The sequence below is a fragment of the Aethina tumida genome, chromosome 4 (assembly GCF_024364675.1).
Source record: "Aethina tumida isolate Nest 87 chromosome 4, icAetTumi1.1, whole genome shotgun sequence".
In the NCBI taxonomy this organism is placed as follows: domain Eukaryota; kingdom Metazoa; phylum Arthropoda; class Insecta; order Coleoptera; family Nitidulidae; genus Aethina; species Aethina tumida.
In genome coordinates this window covers 19,064,268-19,084,717 of record NC_065438.1, presented here as the reverse complement: position 1 = coordinate 19,084,717, position 20,450 = coordinate 19,064,268, and positions in this window count along the sequence as shown.

Below are 20,450 nucleotides of genomic sequence, written 5' to 3'. Positions count from 1 at the left end.
GATTTTCTAATACAAAATGTTTAATAGTTCACATTTAGTGCATCGAAATTATGGTGATCTGACTTTCTAAAAACTCTTACAATTTTCCTTTTATAAAATACAGTCAGCATATTTAATAATATAATAATTTTTTCTTCTATTCCTTTTATAAATACTGATTAACGTCTTAAAACTGACTAAGATTTTCTGATTCAACAAGATTAATGGTTCATATTTTAGTGCTTCGAAATTACACCAATGGTGGTGATTGGACTTTCTAAAACTCTTATAATTTTATCTTACAGTTTACAGTCAGCATGTTTCATAAAAGATTTTTTCGTCCTTTTTCCTTTAAAAATATTGATTAACCTCATAAAACTGGTTAATATTTCTTGATCCAACAAGTTTAATGGTTCACATTGTAGTGGGTCCAAATTACCAAGGACTTTCTAAAAACTCTTACAATTTTTATCTTAGAGAATACAGTCTGTATTTAGTAAGAGATTTCTTTCTTCTTTTCCTATTATAAATACTGATTAACCTCATAAAACTGGCTAAGATTTCCTTGTTCAACAAGTTTAATGGTTCACATTTTAGTGCTTCGAAATTACACCAAAGGTGGTGATTTAACTTTCTAAAAACTCTTTTAATTTTAACTTACAAATTACAGTCAGCATGTTTCATGAAAGATTTTTTCGTCCTTTTTCCTTTTTCCTTTAAAAATACTGTTTAATCTCATAAAACTGGTTAATATTTCTTGATCAAACAAGTTTAATGGTTCACATTATAATGCATCGAAGTTACCATGGATAGTGATTTAACTTTCTAAAAACTCTTACAACTTACACCTTACAGAATACAGTCAGTATATTTAATAAAAGATTTCTTTCATATTTTCCTTTTATAAATACTGATAAGCCTCTCAAAACTGACTAAGATTTTCTGATTCAAGAAGTTTAATGGTTCACATTTTAGTGCTTCGAAATTACACCAAGAGTGGTGATTTGACTTTCTAAAAAGTCTTATAATTTTAACTTACAGGTTATAGTCACCATGTTTCATAAAAGATTTTTTCGCCCTTTTCTTTTAAAAATACTGATTATGGATCCAACAAGTTTAATGGTTCACATTTTAGTGCATCGAAGTTACCAAGGATGGTAATTTGACTTTTTAAAAACTTTTACAATTTTTGGCTTACAGAATACAGTCAGAATATTTAATAAAAGACTTCTTTCTCTTTTCCTTTTATAAATACTGATTAAGCTCATAAAACTGGCTAAGATTTCCTTGTTCAACAAGTTTAAAGGTTCACATTTTAGTGCTTCAAAATTACATCAAAGGTGGTGATTTAACTTTCTAAAAACTCTTATAATTTTATCTTACAGATTACAGTCAGTATGTTTTATAAAATATTTTTCACACTCAAATTACCAAGGATGGTGATTTAATTTTCTAAATACTCTGAAAATTTTTATCTTACAGAATACTGTCAGTATTTAATAAGAGATTTCTTTCTTCTTTTCCTATTATAAATACTGATTAACGTCTTAAAACTGGTTAAGATTTCCTTGTTCAACAAGTTTAAAGGTTCACATTTTAGTGCTTACACCAAAGGTGGTAATTTGATTTTCTAAAAACTCTTATAATTTTATCTTACAGATAACAGTCAGCATGTTTCATGAAAGATTTTTTCATCCTTTTCCTTTAGAAATATTGATTTACCTCATAAAATTGGTTAATATTTCTTGATCCAATAAGTTTAAGTGTTGACATTGTTGTGCATCGAAATTATCAAAGCTAGTGATTTGTCTTTCTTAAAACTCTTACAATTTTCATTTTACAGAATACAGTCAGTATTTAATAAGAGATTTCTTTCTTCTTTTCCTTTTACAAATACTGACTAACCTCTTAAAACTCTCTAAGATTTCCTGATTCAACAAGTTTAAAGGTTCACATTTTAGTGCGTCCAAATTACACCAAGAATGGTTATTTGACTTTCTAAAAACTCTTATAATCTTATCTTACAGATAACAGTCAGCATGTTTCATAAAAGATTTTTTCGTCCTTTTCCTTTAAAAATACTGATTAATCTCTTAAAACTGGTTAATATTTCTTCGTCCAACAAGTTTAATGGTTCACATTTTAGTGCATCGAAGTTACCAAGGATAGTTATTTGACTTTCTAAAAACTATTACAATTTTCATCTTACAGAATACAGTCAGTATATTTAATAAAAGATTTCTTTCCTTTTATAAAAACTGATTAACCTCTTAAAACTTGCTAATTTTCGTCTTACAAAATACAGTTAATTTCTTTCGTCTTTTTTCCTTTCTATACAGATTAACCTCATAAATCTGAATGAAATTTTTAGATCCAACATGTTTATTACTTTAATTTTTAATGCATCTAAGTTACACCAAAGGTAGTGATTTGGTTTGCTAAATACTCTTATACTTTTTATCTTACAGAATACAATCATATACTGATTAACCTCATAAAACTGGCTAAGATTTGCTCATCCAACAAATTTAATTTATAGTTCACATTTTAGTGCATCCAAATTTCACCAAGGCTGGTGACTTGACTTTCTAAAAACTCTCACAATTTTCATCTTACAGAATCCACATTACTTTCTGAGGGTAAGTTTTTCCTTTGTTTAGGCCTATTAACAATGCTAATAAATGAATATTCCAGTTTCGGAAAGTTTAAATCCCGCACTTTTCCATATTTCATTTCTCAGCATCAACTAATTCCGAGTACTTTGGAAGTTATTAAGCCCATTGTCCTCGAAATGACAAAATGTATATGTTAATTTAGTTGTAGAAAGCAATCTGGCAAATTTACCCTGGCTGACTTACCGCACAACACAATGCCCTATCTATCTTAAGTAATTTATTGTCCTGCTATGTAAGTAGAATGCGTATAATTCCCCAGCTAAGTCGTATAGTTCCCGGAATAAATAACATTCCGATGAGGACGCTCTTCGACACACTGTCACTTTAAAATAAGGCATACACGGCCCCGGGATATTTGTGTTCCGATGGCATTTATATGGAATCCAAGATAAGGAAATATCAGAAATATTTAACAGTTCGGTTTACCATTAGTCACGCAAACATTTTAAACAAATAACCACCACTCCACTTATCTGGATCAAAAATGAATTATTTATTACTCCAAGTTCCAACGTAATGGTTTATGGTTGTCTTTTATTTTGACCGGCACCGAAAGTTATAAAATTTAATAAGTAATTTTGTCGTTGTAAATTCCAAGTTAAAAATCGCAGCCGTACCCCAATTGGCCCCGAGTAATTTTAAGCATTTATTAATCCGCGGTCCTCTGCGGAACGGTTGCATTCCTAAATAATAAAAGAAATGCCGAACATACGTGCCCTTTTGGCTCCGCTCCGCATGACAGTTACGTCTCCTCCACCTCCTCATTTATGGCGCATTGAAATGTTTCCCAACTTCTTTGAGGGGGGTTATTACATACTTTTAAAACGGGTACATGTACCCAGTTCTTTTTATTAAATAAAAATAAGTTCGCTCAGTTCCACGAAATTGTACGTTTCCAAGTGGAATTATAGTCCGTGCAGAAGTTTTTGTAATCGCGAGATAAGATAAAGAAATTTGCCGGCTATGTTTGTTCGGAGACAGTTTTAATAATCCTCCGGTCTTATGGAAACTGTTATGGCCCAGTTTTTGAAATGAACAAGCTAAATAATGCCATCGTTAATTTAATTTTAACCTGCATAGAACAAAATCAGACTTAAATTACATTCCGGAATAACAATTATACGGCGAATAATCAAATGTGTACGTCTTCGTGCGGTTGAGTTCGGATGCTTAATTTAACTTCTCCGTATTCTAATTGTGCTCTAAAGGTGATGAACAATACAACTCTCCGATATTAGTGTAAGTAAGATGTTTTGCGGGCCATTCCGATATTCAAACGGATGATTATTGTCTGAAATTGTTGCAAAGCGGAAATGGAATTGGCCATTACACCATAAATACTCATGTTAATTATAATAAAGTTTAATAGGTTCAGGTTTTAGTTCGTCGAAATTACATCAATGATTATATAGGCCTTTCTGAAGATTCTTTTAATATTGTTGCTTTGCAGAATATTTTCAGTATGGTTTATAATATAAAATTTCATTCTTATTTTTTCATTTAAAATATGTTAATTATGCTCATAAAAGGTGTTTTTGATCAAACAAGTTTAATGGTTGACATTTTAAGTAAGGTAAGATTCACAAGGGCACTTATTTAACTCTTATAATTTTCAGCTTACAGAATACAGTCAGCATGTTTCATAAAAGATTTCTTTCGTCTTTTTTCCTTTAAAAATACTGATTAATCTCACAAAATTGAATTGTTTGATCCAAGAAGTTTAATGGTTTACATTTTAGGATGGTGATTTAACTTTCTAAAAAAGTTTTATGATTTTCATTATACAGAACACAGTCATAAAAGATTTATTTCATCCTTTTTCATTAAAAAATACTGATTAACCTCATAAAACTGGCTAAGACTTCTTGAGCCAACAAATTTAATGGTTTACATTTTTGTGCATCGGAATTACTAAGGATGGTGATTTGACTTTCTAAAGAGTCTTGCAATTTTTATTTTACAGAATACAGTCAGCTTGTTCCTATCGTCTTTTTTACTTTAAAAATACTAATTAACTTCATAAAATTGGCTAAAATTTCCACATTCACATTTTAGTACATCAAAATTGCCAAGAATGGTGATTTGATTTTCTAAAACTCTTACAATTTTCATCTTACAGTCAGTATACAATCAGCATGTCTTATAAAAGATGCCGTCTTTTTTCCTTTAAAAACATTGATCAACCTCATAAATCTGGTTAATATTTCCTCATCCAACAAGTTTAATGCTTCACATTTTAGTCCGTCGAAATTAGAAAGGATGGTGTTTTGACTTTCTACTCTTATAATTTTCATTTTACATAATACCATTTGCATCAAAATTGCCAAGAATGGTGATTTGACTTTCTAAACTCTTACAATTTTCGTTTTACAGTCAGTATACAATCAGCATATCTTATAAAAGATGCCTTTCGTCTTTTTTCCTTTAAAAACATTGATCAACCTCATAAATCTGGTTAATATTTCCTCATCTAACAAGTTTGATGCTTCACATTTTAGTCCATCGAAATTAGAAAGGATGGTGTTTTGACTTTCTACTCTTATAATTTTCATTTTACATAATACCATCAGCATGTTTCATAAAAGATTTCTTTCGTCTTTTTTTCTTTAAAAATAGTGATTAACCTCATAAAACTGGATAAAATTTTGGTCCAACAAATTTAACGGTTTACATTTTAGTACATCAAAATTGCCAAGGATGGTGATTTGACTTTCTAAAACTCTTACAGTTTTCATCTTACAGTATACAGTAAGCAAGTCTTATAAAAGATGTCTTTTGTCTTTTTTCCTTTAAAAACATTGATTAACTTCATAAATCTGGTTAATATTTCCTCATATAACAAGTTTAATGCTTCACATTATAGTCCATCGAAATTAGAAAGGATGGTGATTTGACTTTCTAAAAACTCTTATAATTTTGATTTTACATAATACCATCAGCATGTTTCAGAAAAGATTTCCTTCCTTTTTTCCTTTAATAATATTGATTAACCTCATAAAACTAGCTAAAATTTTTTGATCCAACAAGTTTAATGATTCACGTTTTAGTACATCAAAATTGTCAAGGATGGTGATTTGACTTTCTAAAACTCTTACAATTTTCATCTTACAGTATACAGTCAGCATGTCTTATAAAAGATGTCTTTCGTATTTTTTCCTTTAAAAATATTGATTAACCTCATAAATCTGATTAATATTTCCTCATCTAACAAGTTTAATGCTTCACATTTTAGTCCATCGAAATTAGAAAGGATGGTGTTTTAACTTTCTAAAAATTCTTATAATTTTCATTTTACATAATACCATCAGCATGTTTCATAAAAGATTTCTTTTGTCTTTTTTTTAAATACTGATTAACCTTATAAAATTGGTTAAAATTTTTTAATCCAACAAGTTTAATGGTTTACATTTTAATACATCAAAATTGCCAAGGACGGTGATTTGACTTTCTAAAACTCTTACAATTTTCATCTTACAGTATACAGTAAGCAAGTCTTATAAAAGATGTCTTTCGTCTTTTTTCTTTTAAAAACATTGATTAACCTCATAAATCTGGTTAATATTTCCTCATCTAACAAGTTTAATGCTTTACATTTTAGTCCATCGAAATTAGAAAGGATGATGGACTTTCTAAAACTCTTACAATTTTCATCTTACAGTATACATTAAGCAAGTCTTATAAAACATGTCTTTCGTCTTTTTTCCTTTAAAAACATTGATTAACCTCATAAATCTGGTTAATATTTCCTCATCTAACAAGTTTAATGCTTCACATTTTAGTCCATCGAAATTAGAAAGGATGGTGATTTGACTTTGTAAAAACTATTATTATTTTCATTTTACTTAATACCATCAACATGTTTCATAAACGTTTTCTTTCGCCTTTTTTTCTTTAAAAATACTGTTAACCTCATAAAATTCAATAAAATTTTTTGATCCAACAAGTTTAATGCTTCACATTTTACATCAAGGGTTGGCTTTCTAAAAACTCTTATAATTTTCATCCTACAGAATACACTCAGCATTATCATAAAAAATTTAAATAATCTTTCATTAACCTTCATATTTTAGTAAATCGAGATCACTAATAAGTAATTAGTCTTTTTAAATCATTTTCATCCTACAGGACGTAATAATGTAAGCTTTCTTTATTATTTTTTCTTTAAAATGTCTATTAACCCCATTCAACAGGCTCAAAATTCCTACACCAACAATTTCAACGTTGAGAAAAACTCCTTAATAAACAAATCTCTCCGATTCCTCCAATTTTCCCGGACGGCTCTCGCAGCGAATTCCGTTTTTGCATCGCCCATCCTGAATAAATTATTTCATCAGCCGGTCGCCGTAATCTTAATAAGTCAATAGCGGAGCGATTTAATCAATTCATCCCGTCGCAATAATTGGAGATTCCCTAATTGAATAATTGGCCTCTGTTTTGCGAAACACGAGAAAACGAATGTCCGTCCCGGATTGGAATTTGTTTTACCATTGATAATAAATTTTGGCTCGGATCGAAGTGCTCTCCCCTCCCGGTTCGACGCGACGGTTAATTAATTCCCCCACCCACAAATATTAGTTTAGTTAAAAAGTAATATTTAATGAAACACGATGGATTTAAGTATAATAAAATTAAACAGCTGAATTCGATTTCCGGTTAATTAATTCCGGTTTTTTGACTCGGGGTGGTATTTGTGTCGTTTTGCCGTTGATTTATTAAACATTTAACTTTGGCCGGCACGACCAGAAATCATTAATATCCGGTCTCCCGGACGAGAAGCCTCCTAATATTTTCAATTTGAAGGAGCAGGTCCGAGATAAAACGTGTATTTGGAAACATAACTTAATCATATAAATCTCTGGGGTGGGTCAGTTTGGTCCGTAACGTATTAGGATAGGATATGAATCGGATATCAAAACGCCTGCGGGTTAAAATTAATTTTATCTTGACGTTGATTTGGGGCCGCCACGCATATCGCCCTCCCCCGGAATTAATTCCGATCTTTCTTCCCGGTTAACCGGTGCCACGGACAAAGGATCAAACGGTATGAGTAACACTCGATAAGTTGCGTGACCGCCAAGAACTATTAATTTCACGTCGTCGCCGCTTAATTGAAACTGGATTTCGGCGGCCCGGAGTCCGGTCCGGAGCTCCTGGCCAACGATATCTTTTCGGTGTCTTTTGGCGCTGACGACTTCATCGAACGGGATCGAACTGGAAGCGGGGGAGGCGGTTAATTAATTCAGATGTTGGCTTTTTCCAGTGCCCCGGAGATAAATTATCGTGTTTTTTTAACTCGGATGTAAGTTTTATTGTTATCGACGTTGGGGCGAACAACAAACTTTATTTTATGACGGCTCGAACGTCCTCCAGTGGAACATTTTAAACGTTTCACTAAAAACAACCCCCGGCATAAATAATGGTGGTGTTAACGCAAATTGGCTTCGTATCGTTGCACACGAATCAATCCTGGTTATCGAAATAACATTAATCAAAGCCTGGGCACGATATGTGAATGCAAGGTTTCAAAGTCCCTTTCGATAACAACCGATAATTACAGATGTCAATACCCGTTATGGTTCTTTATTTAATTACGTGGGTGAGTAAGAAAAAGTTTCGGTGTGGCAATACCAAATTATACGTATGCACCCCAAGTAAATTGCTTTTTTCTACTTTATGGACCGGACTTGAAACATTAATTGGACGTAATACCAATTTCGTGACATTGTTTGATATGAATAAATCATGTTAGACCAGTTTGATATTATTATAAGGCTATACTTTTACGAAAAATTGTTCCTACATAAATATTAGTTGTGTAACTCGTGTATACTGCCTGTAAGAAAAAACACACCACCAAGAATTTATTTGTAGGTGGTAAACGTATTGTCGATTTTTTGTTTTCTTTTCATCATTTCTTTAAGGCATCGCAAACAAGCGTGTACTTATTTTTTGTCACAATTTGTTTTATTCAATAATTTATATACTGCGTGCAAAAAAAACTCAACATCTAGATATTCTATTTTTTTTTAAGAAGAAAAATATTAACCAGTTATATAATATTAATAATAATGGAGAGGACCCTCCCTTTAATTAAGACACCCATTGACTTGTAGTGGCATCGATCTAATGAGATTATAGACTTTGAATCTGACGTCTTAGCTTATTAAGAGGCTTTGGAGGGCGAGTCATATTCATTAAGCTTCGCCCTACATATCCAACGCAGAGAAAACTGTGGTCAAATCAGAAGCGCTTCCACATCGCTTATATGGTCTGTCTAAAATACATAAGGACTCATCATTAGTTAGTCCTGGGTCACCAACGTAGCTGAGCATTTTACCAGATTGCTACAACCTCATGTTGAAAGCACCTCAACCTTTATCAAAGATTCCTCTCATTTTTGTGTCACTTTTCACCAAAGTTCCTGTCAATGAATCCTTAAACATGATATCAGATATATTCCCTCCAGATATAGTGGATCTTTTCCGTACGTGCCTTACTGAAAGCTATTTCGTTTGGAACAACAAATTCTATCAACAGACTCAAGGATTAGCAATGGGCAGTCAGGCTCTTAGTCCAGTAAACGCCAATTTCTCTATGGAAAAGTTGGAACAAAAAGATATTGACACTTCCAAACACAAACCTTCTGTTTGGTATCGTTACGTGGATGAGACTTTCGTGATATGGACACATGGACAAGTAAACTAGATCAGATTCTTAAACACCTAAACTCTCAACATAACAATATCAAATTCACAATAGAATTGGAGGAGAACCAAATACCTTTTTTGGATGTCCTAGTAAAAAGAGTGGGTGAACATTTAGACCATATAATATACCGAAAACCTACACACACCTTTTGGTATCTACATAAACTATCTAACCATCATTCTAGTCAAAAACAAGGAGTCATCAAAAGGCTAATTGAACGAGCCAAAAGGATATGTGTCACACACCACTCGCTGAAGAATAAGTGAACTTGGAAAAATCACTACAAGCCAATGGATACAAACGGTCAGAAATAAGGCGTACAATGAGACCTCATACTAATAATAAAGATCCACCTAATGAGCCCACGATTGGTAAAGCTTTTCTCCCATATATATGTAAAGTTACCGATAGAATTGGAAAAATCTTATTATAACGTAACATCCATACTGTTTTTATACCAACATGGAAGATTCAACACAGTCTCAGATCTGCCAAAGATAGGAGAGATCATTAAACAGCTTCTGGGATATACAGCATACCACTCTCTTACGGGAAAGTATACATTGGTACCACAAAACGTTCATTAGGGATTAGGATTAAGGAACACAAACGAAACTGCAAAATAGGACAAATAGGCAAGTCTGCTGTTGCTGAACATGCACTGTTAGATGGAAATCATAAGATAAAATTCCAAGAGACACAATTGCTTGCTTCGACAACTGGATATCACAAGAGAATGATTAGGGAAGCAATTGAAATCCATATACAGGGAAACAATTTCAGCAGAAAAGAAGAAGAATTGAAGCTTGATAAAATATGGACACCAGTGATCAAAAACACCAAAATCGAGAAGTTAAGAACGGCCAACGAACAGAACGAAATTTCTAGAAAATCAATTGCCTAAATCGTTATTTAGTTGTCAGTCAGATGTGAAAGAGACACGAACCAAATCAGTCCTCTGAAGATGCTTGCCACCCGTGCTAGCGAAATATCAGGAAATAATACCAACGAACCCTAACAAATATACCATAGATATGGAAACAATGATCACGAAAGCTTTAACGTCCATAGTAAGAGACAAAGCTTGTATACTTTCGCATTTACACCTAAACACCGCCATCGTTTAAATTTAATCACGTCAAAGCGACACGTATGGCATTTTTGCATTTGGCGAAAGGGCTAAAAGCGAAAACTTGTAAAATTAACTTATTAAAAGTAATGTTAATTTGTATCTCGACAAAACTAAGTACTCATTAAACTTTAGTAATTAGGCAGGATGCATGAAATATAAATATTAATTTATATTCAAGTAAAACTTTTGTTATTAGCAGAAAAGTCGCAAAATTTAACATTCGCCTAATGAATGTGCCGCGGCGAGAAAATTACGAATTTATACCGACAGCTTTAAAAACACCTAAACGTGGCACACGTTTTCTATAGACAATAATTAGGTGACGGAACAACTTAAGTGCATTATGTCGCCCCACCAGGAGTTTAAATTGCTTTCGTCAAACGCGAATATATATATATTAGCGAAGCCAACATCAATTAATAACAATTTGTCACCGAATCTTGACAACAATCAAACTGTTCGTAAGTCGTTAATCAAGCATTGGAGTGTCTGCGGATTAATACATAATAATTTCGGATTTGTAGATTTCCGCCGCACATCTAAATTGTATATTATCTGGCTGAATTGCCCGGGAAATTGTTGTCTGAAATATTAGCTATTAGGATGGCAGACGTGAATTATCATAATTATATGAAGTATTGTCAAATGAGACAATCATCTGCGATGATCTATTCTCTCGAATGTACATTTCCTCTACATTGCATTAGCGTGAACGGGAGCAATGTGGTTTAATTTCAGCTGGTTGTGTTCCTGAAAATGTACAACAGATCTTTAAAATATTTAATGAAGGAATTTTTTAATAATATAAATACCAAACATGTTTAGTAAATTACAATTAACTGACGTTCTTTAAAATCCTGTAATTTACTTTTTTTGGTTCATAAGTTAATTAAATATTTATATTAAATAAGGTGTTTCCGTTTTTAAGGTATTTCAGTTTTATTGTCCGATGTAAATTAAAATAAACATTAAAACTGAAATATTTCAAAAACTATCTTAATGAAAATTAATTAAAAGCATTTTTTTTCTAATCTAGCCTATTTGGTAAACATAATCAAATATTAATTATAAATTGATTCAAATTAAAAAATAATTGTTTTATTTAATTTAAATTTATATTAAATATATTTAAATTAAAAATAATTGTTTTATTTGTATTAAAATTAAAAAAAAAATATCAAATATAAATTGAATTAAATTAAAAATAAATCTTTTACATATTTTAATATTTAAAGAAAACAGTAAAATATCAAATTTATATTGATTTAAATTAAATATAATTCTTTTATTTGTTTTAAAATTAAAAATCCAGTAAAATATTAAATATAAATTGATTTAAATTAAAAATGTTTTTTTTAATTGGTGTAAAAATTAAAACAAAAAACAATAAATATATAATTTAAATTTATTTAAATTAAAAATAATTGTTTTACTTGTTTTAAAAATAATAAAATATCAAATATAAATTGCATTATTTAAAAATAAATGTTTTATTTATTTTAAGACTTAAAGAAAACAATAAAATATCAAATTTAAATTTATTTACTTTAAATAAAGTTTAAGTTTTTTAAAATATTAAGTATAAATTGATTTAAATTAAAAATATCTATATTTTAATTGGTTTAAAAATTTAAAAGAAAATCAAATATTAAATATAAATTGATTTAAATTGGAATTAATTGTTCTATCATTCAAATTTGCATTGGGATTTAGAAAATCATCTTAAAGCTGCATTTGATAAGTTTGGTTTAAAACTTCATTCAAGGTCATCCTGATCTGTATCAACGAAGAAATTAAGCTATATGTCGTATAAAATTCTGGATTTCACATAAGTTTAATACGACAAAATTATCCATTGGTGGAACAATCTTAAAAAAATTACACTCAAGGAAGATTTTGATCACTTTTGATAGTCTTTATATGGAATTCTATTGTTGATTACCTACCATGAAGCCTACTTTAGTCCACTTAATGATGAGCTTTTTTAACTAATAGTGTTGTGCTTCTCCATGATAAGACAATATCACATGTCACATTATAGACTTAAAGGATACTCAATGAGAAGTTCTATCTAATCCACAACCCACAATTTTCATGGCAAGAATTTGTATGCAGAACATTGGCAAAAAATACTGTTAATTATTTTGGTCATTATTTTGTTTAATGAAAGTTATTTTAAAGTTAAATGTTGCAAAAGTAAATTGCTTCTTGCAATATCTAATAATGTTACTACAATTCAGTGTGCTGAAAATAAACGTATTGGAAAAATAAAACGCGAGACTAAATACGAAACGTTTTATGGAGTAAAAAAAGGGCTAAATTCCTAACCCGGTTACAAATACTAGTTACAAGATCTATTATTGTTCTCTTTGTTTTCCTGAAAAGATTTCACAGCGAATCCACGGTCTCCTATTTCCTTTTATTCTCCAATAATTGAAGAAATGTTATTACCTTCTATCAGACATTCCTTTCCGGTCGGGAACTGCTGCCAATATCCACTGATTCTGAACATTTTTTACGTCCGAACATTTTTAAACCCATAAAACGAAATGGGTCAATGTCACTAACGAAAATCAATAGCCGGGTACAAATCGAAACAACACCGAACTGACAATCAGTCCGATTCGTTTATTATTTAAAGAATTTCCCGATTACGTAGCAACTTTCCATTCGCGGTCTGGCTCCACCCCGCAAGGCAATCGAATGGGAATTATGAAAGGGAGAGTGATAAATCTTTAAGCGCAGCATCTAAGTCACGGCATTAATTGGCGGAAGTAGTGTTCCTGAAGGCAATAATTGAAAATAAACAGGCTAACGGGTGCAAATCTACATATGTAAATTTCAATGCGACTACATTATTCCGTCCTCCCAGTTTGTTGACGAGCTGCCTCTCCCGAAATACGTGCATGTTTCAGATGATAAATGGCCCTGGAAATTACTGGAGAAGATCACTATTACTTACACCCTTATCTCACTACTCAACTCATATATTAAACTAAGTAACACTACAACTACAGACACACGGGTATCAGCAAATAAATGAATCTTGGGGTTGGAGCCGAGTGTACGTTAGATGCGACTGAATATATTTCAGCTTGAACTTCAAAGAACGGGTTATATTTCTGTTTCCGATTGACGTTCTTCGTTCCCCCAACTAATTTCCTACGTCTGTGTGTGTGTGCCCACCACAAGTGAATTACTTTTTGTCGCCGCACCAAATACCTGAAGTATATGTGCAGCCAAAAACCGGACATAGTTGAAAGTCCGATTCGGGTCTTTGTCGAGTGGGTGGCCCAGAATGTCGACGGCCGAAATCATAATGAATGTCGGCAAGCATGTCGGGACACGGGGACGGGGCCGAGTCCAGATGTCTGTCCCGGAATCCGGAGATATTCACTCACGGAATTCGCCGCGCCGGATGCCGGAGGGGGCGGGAGGAGACGTCGGCGAAAAGAATCCCGAATCCGTGTCGCGTTAAACGGGATGAAAAATCGCGGACCGCGGTCGTGTAACGTAATCGTCCGGACGGTATTAAATATTTAAATGCTTTGTGCGCATTAAATTCATCACGCCGTTCGATGTTTTAAAGTGGCAATAACCCAGCACGCCTATTGTGTTGCGTATTTTACGACTGCAAGTCAAGTTTTATGGGGATGAGTTTTTTTTTTCATTTTTCAGCACCAAGTCCATTGACTCTACGTCTATGTCGTACTGTAATGCGTACGTGAGTGTGACTCTATTGTACATAAATTTGCGGTTGGTCATAAATCGTTGGTTTTCTATGAAAGTTTGAAAACTTAATAAGGTTATGGCGGTCAACTATTTTAAAACACAATGGGGTTATTACTTTTCTAACTTCCATTGTCTCGAAGTAACAAATTTATTCCAATTATTGGCTTCTAGTTTTGAGGAATTCCACTTTCAAATAATGTATGGAAATTTTATTCATGTAACAATGTTTTTCTGTCTAATTATAAAAATCGATATATATATATATATATATATATATATATATATATTGTTCCTCTACATCCAATTCTAAATGCAATTCCACTTCAAATTTCTCCTTCTCTTTCTTCCTTTCCCACTTATTCATTTCTTCTTCCTCCATTCCTTCACTTCCCCTTCTTCCCCATCCGGTTCCTGTTCTTCTTATTTCTCTTCCTCTTTATCTTCCTCTTCCACTTTCTCTTCCTCTTTTTTCCCTTCCTCTTTTTTCCCTTCCTCTTTCATTTTCACTCCATCTTTCTCTACTTTTTCTTTATCATCCTCTTCTACATTATCTTCCTCTTTTCTTCCTCTTTTCTTCTTATTCCTCTCCCCTTTCCTTATCTACTTTCTCTTCCTCTTCCCCCTCATCCCTTTCTCTTCTCTTTCCTCTTCCTTTTCCACTGTTTCTTATACATTCTCTTCACCTTTCTTTTCTTCCTCCTTTGTTTTGCAATTCTTCCTTTTATCTTCTTCTTCCTCTTCTGCCTTCTCTCCCAATTACACTTCCCCTTCCTCCTCTATTTCCTCTTCATCTTTTAGCTTTATTCTTCTTTTTCCATTTCTCTTCCTCTTCTTTCACCTCCTTTTCCTGTTCCTCTTCATCTTTCAGCTTTTCAAGTTTGTCATCTTCTACCTGTTTCTCTTTCTCTTCCTCCGCCTACTATTCCACTTCTTATTTCTATTCCTATACCTATTGCTGTAGCTTTAATTTTAAAAACAATATTTACTACACACAAAAAGTATATTTGACAAGATTATTCAAACTAGTGATTTCAAATCAATATTCCCTTCCAATTTCTCTTCCTCTTTCTACTCTTCCTTTTTTACATTTCTTCTTCCTCCATTCCCATTTTCTCTTCTCTTCCTATTCTTTCCCTTCTGGTTCCTCTTTCTCTTCTTTCTCTTCCTCCACCTTCTCTTCCTCTTTCCCTTCTACGTTCACTTTCTCTTCCCCTTCCCTTTCCTTATCCACATTCTCTTCATCTTCCTTTTCTTCCTCCTTTGCCACTTCCTTTTGCATTTCTTCCTTTTCTTCTACATCTTCCTCTTCTGCCTCCTCTCCCAATCACTCTTCTCCTTCTCCCTCTCCTTCTTCCTTTTCCATTTCTCTTTCTCTTCCTTCACCTTCTTTTACTGTTCCTCTTCATCTTTCAGCTTTTCAAGTTTGTCAAATTGTACCTGTTTCTCTTTCTGTTCCTCTGCCTACAGTTCCACTTCCATTTCTATTCCTATTCCTATTGCTTTAATATTGCTATTACCATTAAAAACAATATTTACTGTTTACACACAAAAGTATGTTTGACAATATTATTCAAAGTGGTGATTTCGAATCAATATTGGCCGCAAAATGTGACGCACGTGATTCCCAGAAAGCCATCTTTATCGAATTAACCGCACGAAAGTCGCTTTATAAATTTTTCACGAGCTGTCCGAGACTGGACGGATTATATCAAAATTTGATTCGGCCGCGGCGGATTTTACTTAGTATTTATTTGCCGAAAAAAGAATTATTTCTTTCCCGCCCGAATCAAAACGGCAGGAAGTGGAAAGCCACGGCGAGTGCAGGAAATGGATGGGAAACTTGCCGGTACCCCCGCCCCAGCCCCCGCCGAACAGTCGGAACCTTTATCTCCGACTTGTGGCCGTTCGTTGTCTTTCATTTTTATACGACCGCTCGGAATAACAGTGGGACACGTGAAAGTCGATTATTCGATTTTTCAAGTGATATTCTTGGCTGTAACTCGCCCGAATGAGAGTTACTGAAAATTTAATAAAACGTTATTGTAGTCGGAAAGTTTTGAATTCCGACGCTAGACGGTTAACTAAGAGAAACGGTTCGGAGCTTCTCAAGAATTAACTGTAACTAAGACTATTGAGTGAGCAAGAAATTAAAATGCTTCCTCAACTTATTTTTATCTGGCTTCGGATAATCAAATTTATTGAAGCGGACGAGGTATTTGATGATAAAGGTCGACATGAAATGCTACTCAAGGTGCAGTTTTACTGCTCAAACTTCAGCATTAAACAAAAGCTGAAAACTGCAAGACTTGACCACAACCAAAATTGAAATTTGTTGTTGTTTTTTGCGTTAAAATTTACTCCCAATAAATGGATTAAATGGCACAGGCATGACATTCATTATCCAGATACATCTGTATTTATTATCCGATGCATCTCCTGACTCGTGTACGTGTTTTGCGGGGGTTTAGTGACTGCGAATCCGTTGTCGCGCATATTATTCATTATTCAGGACGACCGCTTGTTTTACGCACACACAATCGGATCAGGCACAAAGGGAATCGTTTATTTGCCATGCGGCGATTTTTCGCCAGTCAATGTTGACGTTAACGTACCGTGTTTGACTGAGGTAACCGGGTGTAACGTTACCCAAAATCGGTGGCGGTACAAGGGATGTATCTTGTTACCTCGGTGTTAACCCAGAAACCCATAAACACATCGACCAAATTAAGGGACGACCACATGCACCATGAAATAATTAACTTGTCATCGGAGCCGTGTCATCAATTTTTCAAAATTATCACTCAACTTGTCTCGAGAACATGTGTAAATGATCAAGAAATAGCTTTGGAAATATTCATCATTTCGTTGGGATTATAATAATCTGGTTTTGAGAAATTGCACCCTGTGGAATCTTTAATTTATCTGGAATTGGATTCCGGGAACGGTTTGGTGCGTTTTTGTGCAATTTGTCACAGCAAACAAGATGTAATCCTCTCATTGGCACTTCTGCGTTTTGTTACCAACTTCCGTCGAGGGGCGTTGTACCTGTGTGTGCGCCAGAGGAAACGCATTGTATCGATACATGGACGCCCGGACAATAAAAGTGACACCATGCAATTGTGTCAAAGTTTGGATAACACCTGGGTAAACTCGAATACAGTGCTAAATGATGGTTTCCGGTCAGCATGTCATTAAAAATCGTAAATCTGTGGCTAGTGCAAACAACTACCTTAAGAAACCGGTTGAATAACTACAATGCAACAATACGCAATGTATTGCAATTTTTTTCCACCATCCGTACGGAGTCGGAGTCGCATAATAGATTCTTGGTGCATTCAGGAAAATGCATACACTATAAGTGCAACTTGTCGTATTATCTGAATGCAGGATGACACGAGAGAAGATGACTAATGATATTTAGCTCCCGGATATAAATCATACCCATTCTTTCCATTTCCAGTGCAACATTTGATGCGATGCAGCATCAAAAACAAAAATCAACGTTCCCAAAACAAGATGAGGAGTATAATGAAGCCGTCCCAGAAACACCAATTTGTCATTTCCCACACCAAACATGGTGAATCAGCCAAATTCATCCCTTGATTGATTAATAAGTTCCATTCACTAATCACTTTAATTTCCCCTGTTGTAATCAGTACAATTTCACCGAAGTATCAGTATAATTTTAGTTTTTAACCATTATAATATCACTGATGAAGCATCCAAATTCTATTGGATAATTAGTAAATTCCTGTCATTAATCTACAAATTCTACTCCTTGATCAACTTCAATTTTTGAAATCAGTAATAACTGCAGAATCAGTTTTTAATCATTATAATTATACAGATGAATCAACAAAATTTTACTGACTAATTAGTAAGTTCCACTGATTTATGTGTAAGTTCCACTCATTCGCCTTTTGTAATCAGTACTTTTAACTAAAATATCAATATAAATTCATTTTTTAATGAATCTAGCGAATCAGCGATAGCCTTCTATTGATTAATCTTTAAGTTTCTCTTATTGATTATTTTAATCTCATTTTTTGTAACTGGTGCAATTTCACTGAAGAATCAATATACTTTCATTTTTTAATCAGTATAAATTCACTAATATATTAGTCAAATTCTATTGTTAAGATCCACAAATTAGTTAATAAAATCTACTCATTGATCAGTTTAAATTCACTTTTTGTAACCAATACTATTTCACTGAACAATTAGCTTAATTTTAGTTATTAATCAGTATAATTTTATTGATGAATCAGACAAATTTTATTGACTAGTACGTTCCATTTATTAATGATTAAGCTTCACTTAATCACTTTAATCTCACTTTTTGTAGTCAGTACAATTTCTCCTAAGAATTAATATAATATCATATAACTTCACTAATAAATCAGCCAAATTCTACAAATTAATCTGTAGGTTCTACTTAGTGATCAAATTAATTTCACTTTTTGTAACCATTGATTAATCATTAAACTTCACAGATTAATCTCACTTTCTGTAATCAGTATATTGATTAAAAAAAGTGAAATTAAACTGATCAATAAATGGAACTTACACACTAATCAGTGAACTAATTAATCCATAGAAATTGAGTGATTCATCAGTGAAATTATACTAATAAAAAAAATTAATTTTAAGTAAAATTGTATTAAATACAAAAAGTGAAATTAAAATGATAAAAGTATGGTCTTTACAGATTAGTCAGTGAAACATACTAATTAATCAATAGAATTTGGCGTGTTATCATTGAAATTATACTAATTAAAAAGTGAAATTATACCAATTCTTCAGTCAAATTGTATTAAATACAAAAAGTGAAATTAAGTTGATCAATGAGTGGAACTTTCACATTACAGTGGACTTACTAATTAATCAATAGGAGTTGAGTGATTTATCACTGAAATTATAATGATTCTTCAGAAACATCGTATTGATATGAAAGGTGAAATTAAATTGATCAATGAGTGTAGATTAATTAATAGAAATTTGCTGATAGTGAAATTATACTGATCCATCAGTGTTAATAACAAATTGTAATTGTAAATAAATGAGTAGAATTTGGTTGGATCATTAGTAAAATTAAAACATTAAATATTACTGATTCATCACTGAATTTATCCTGATATAAAAAAGTGAGTTTATAGCTTAATAACTAATTGAAATTACAGTTTCCAATTTACCTTGTTAGGGTGAATTTCATTGGGGCAACTTAAATTGTTTATAAATCATTAACCAAAATCCAGTTTATTAGCACAATGAGGAATCTTTATATTCGATTTTGATTGTTGCACGTTTACACTGTACAATGTAAATTCCCACAAGGTTTTCATATTTAATAAAGGAGAGCTTTTACAATAAATCCTGAAAGCGTATTTCCGAATTTATCGAATTGGAGTACAACCGCACAAATTGTCAACAGAATATCGCTGGTATTTACATGTGGTTGACATAATTTTAATGAACATAATTAAAACTGCCGTCCTAAAAACGTATTATCGTACAAAACAAATCAATTTCATTATAATACAGAATGAAAGTAATAAATTCTGTTTGTTGTTGACGTTAGTCAATAACGTTTAATTGAATTTCTCTATTTAGCTGTCAGCTCCAAATTGACCACAATAATACGAATAAAATATCTCCAAACAATATTGTGCCGGGCTTGATTTTGACTGCAAATTAGACCGATAATGTTAGTTCGATAGTGTTTTAAATTATTATTCATCAATAAAAGTCAATCAACTATTATTTTTAATCGCCGCCAAATTGGTTAGTTAATGCCGGATAATTCATTTCGACGTTTCGAATCGAATTGAAATTTCAATAATAAATACATTTTTGTGCGGCGAAGTTTCTAAGGGGTGCATGCTCCATTAGTCGGCGCATTTTTATAAAACTCCGGGCGTCTACCTCTCGGCCACGTTTCCTGTTTCTTTTCACTCGAATCGCGGTAATGATAAATTACGGGACGCTTTCAAAGTGAAATTCCCCCGGTCGCGGCTTGCGAAACTACCCCTAAAATGTTTATAATACGGCCCCGGAACGGGACGCGTTATGTAAAGGTATTTAAAGTTCTGGTATGGTCGGCATTATTCCATTGCACAAAAGCCCAGTGACACTTGGTCAAGTTCCACCTGACATTGTTGGAACTTCCACGTTGTTAACGGGAGGAAATCGTTTGTCATTATTTCCATGTTTTGGTGTGGGAAATG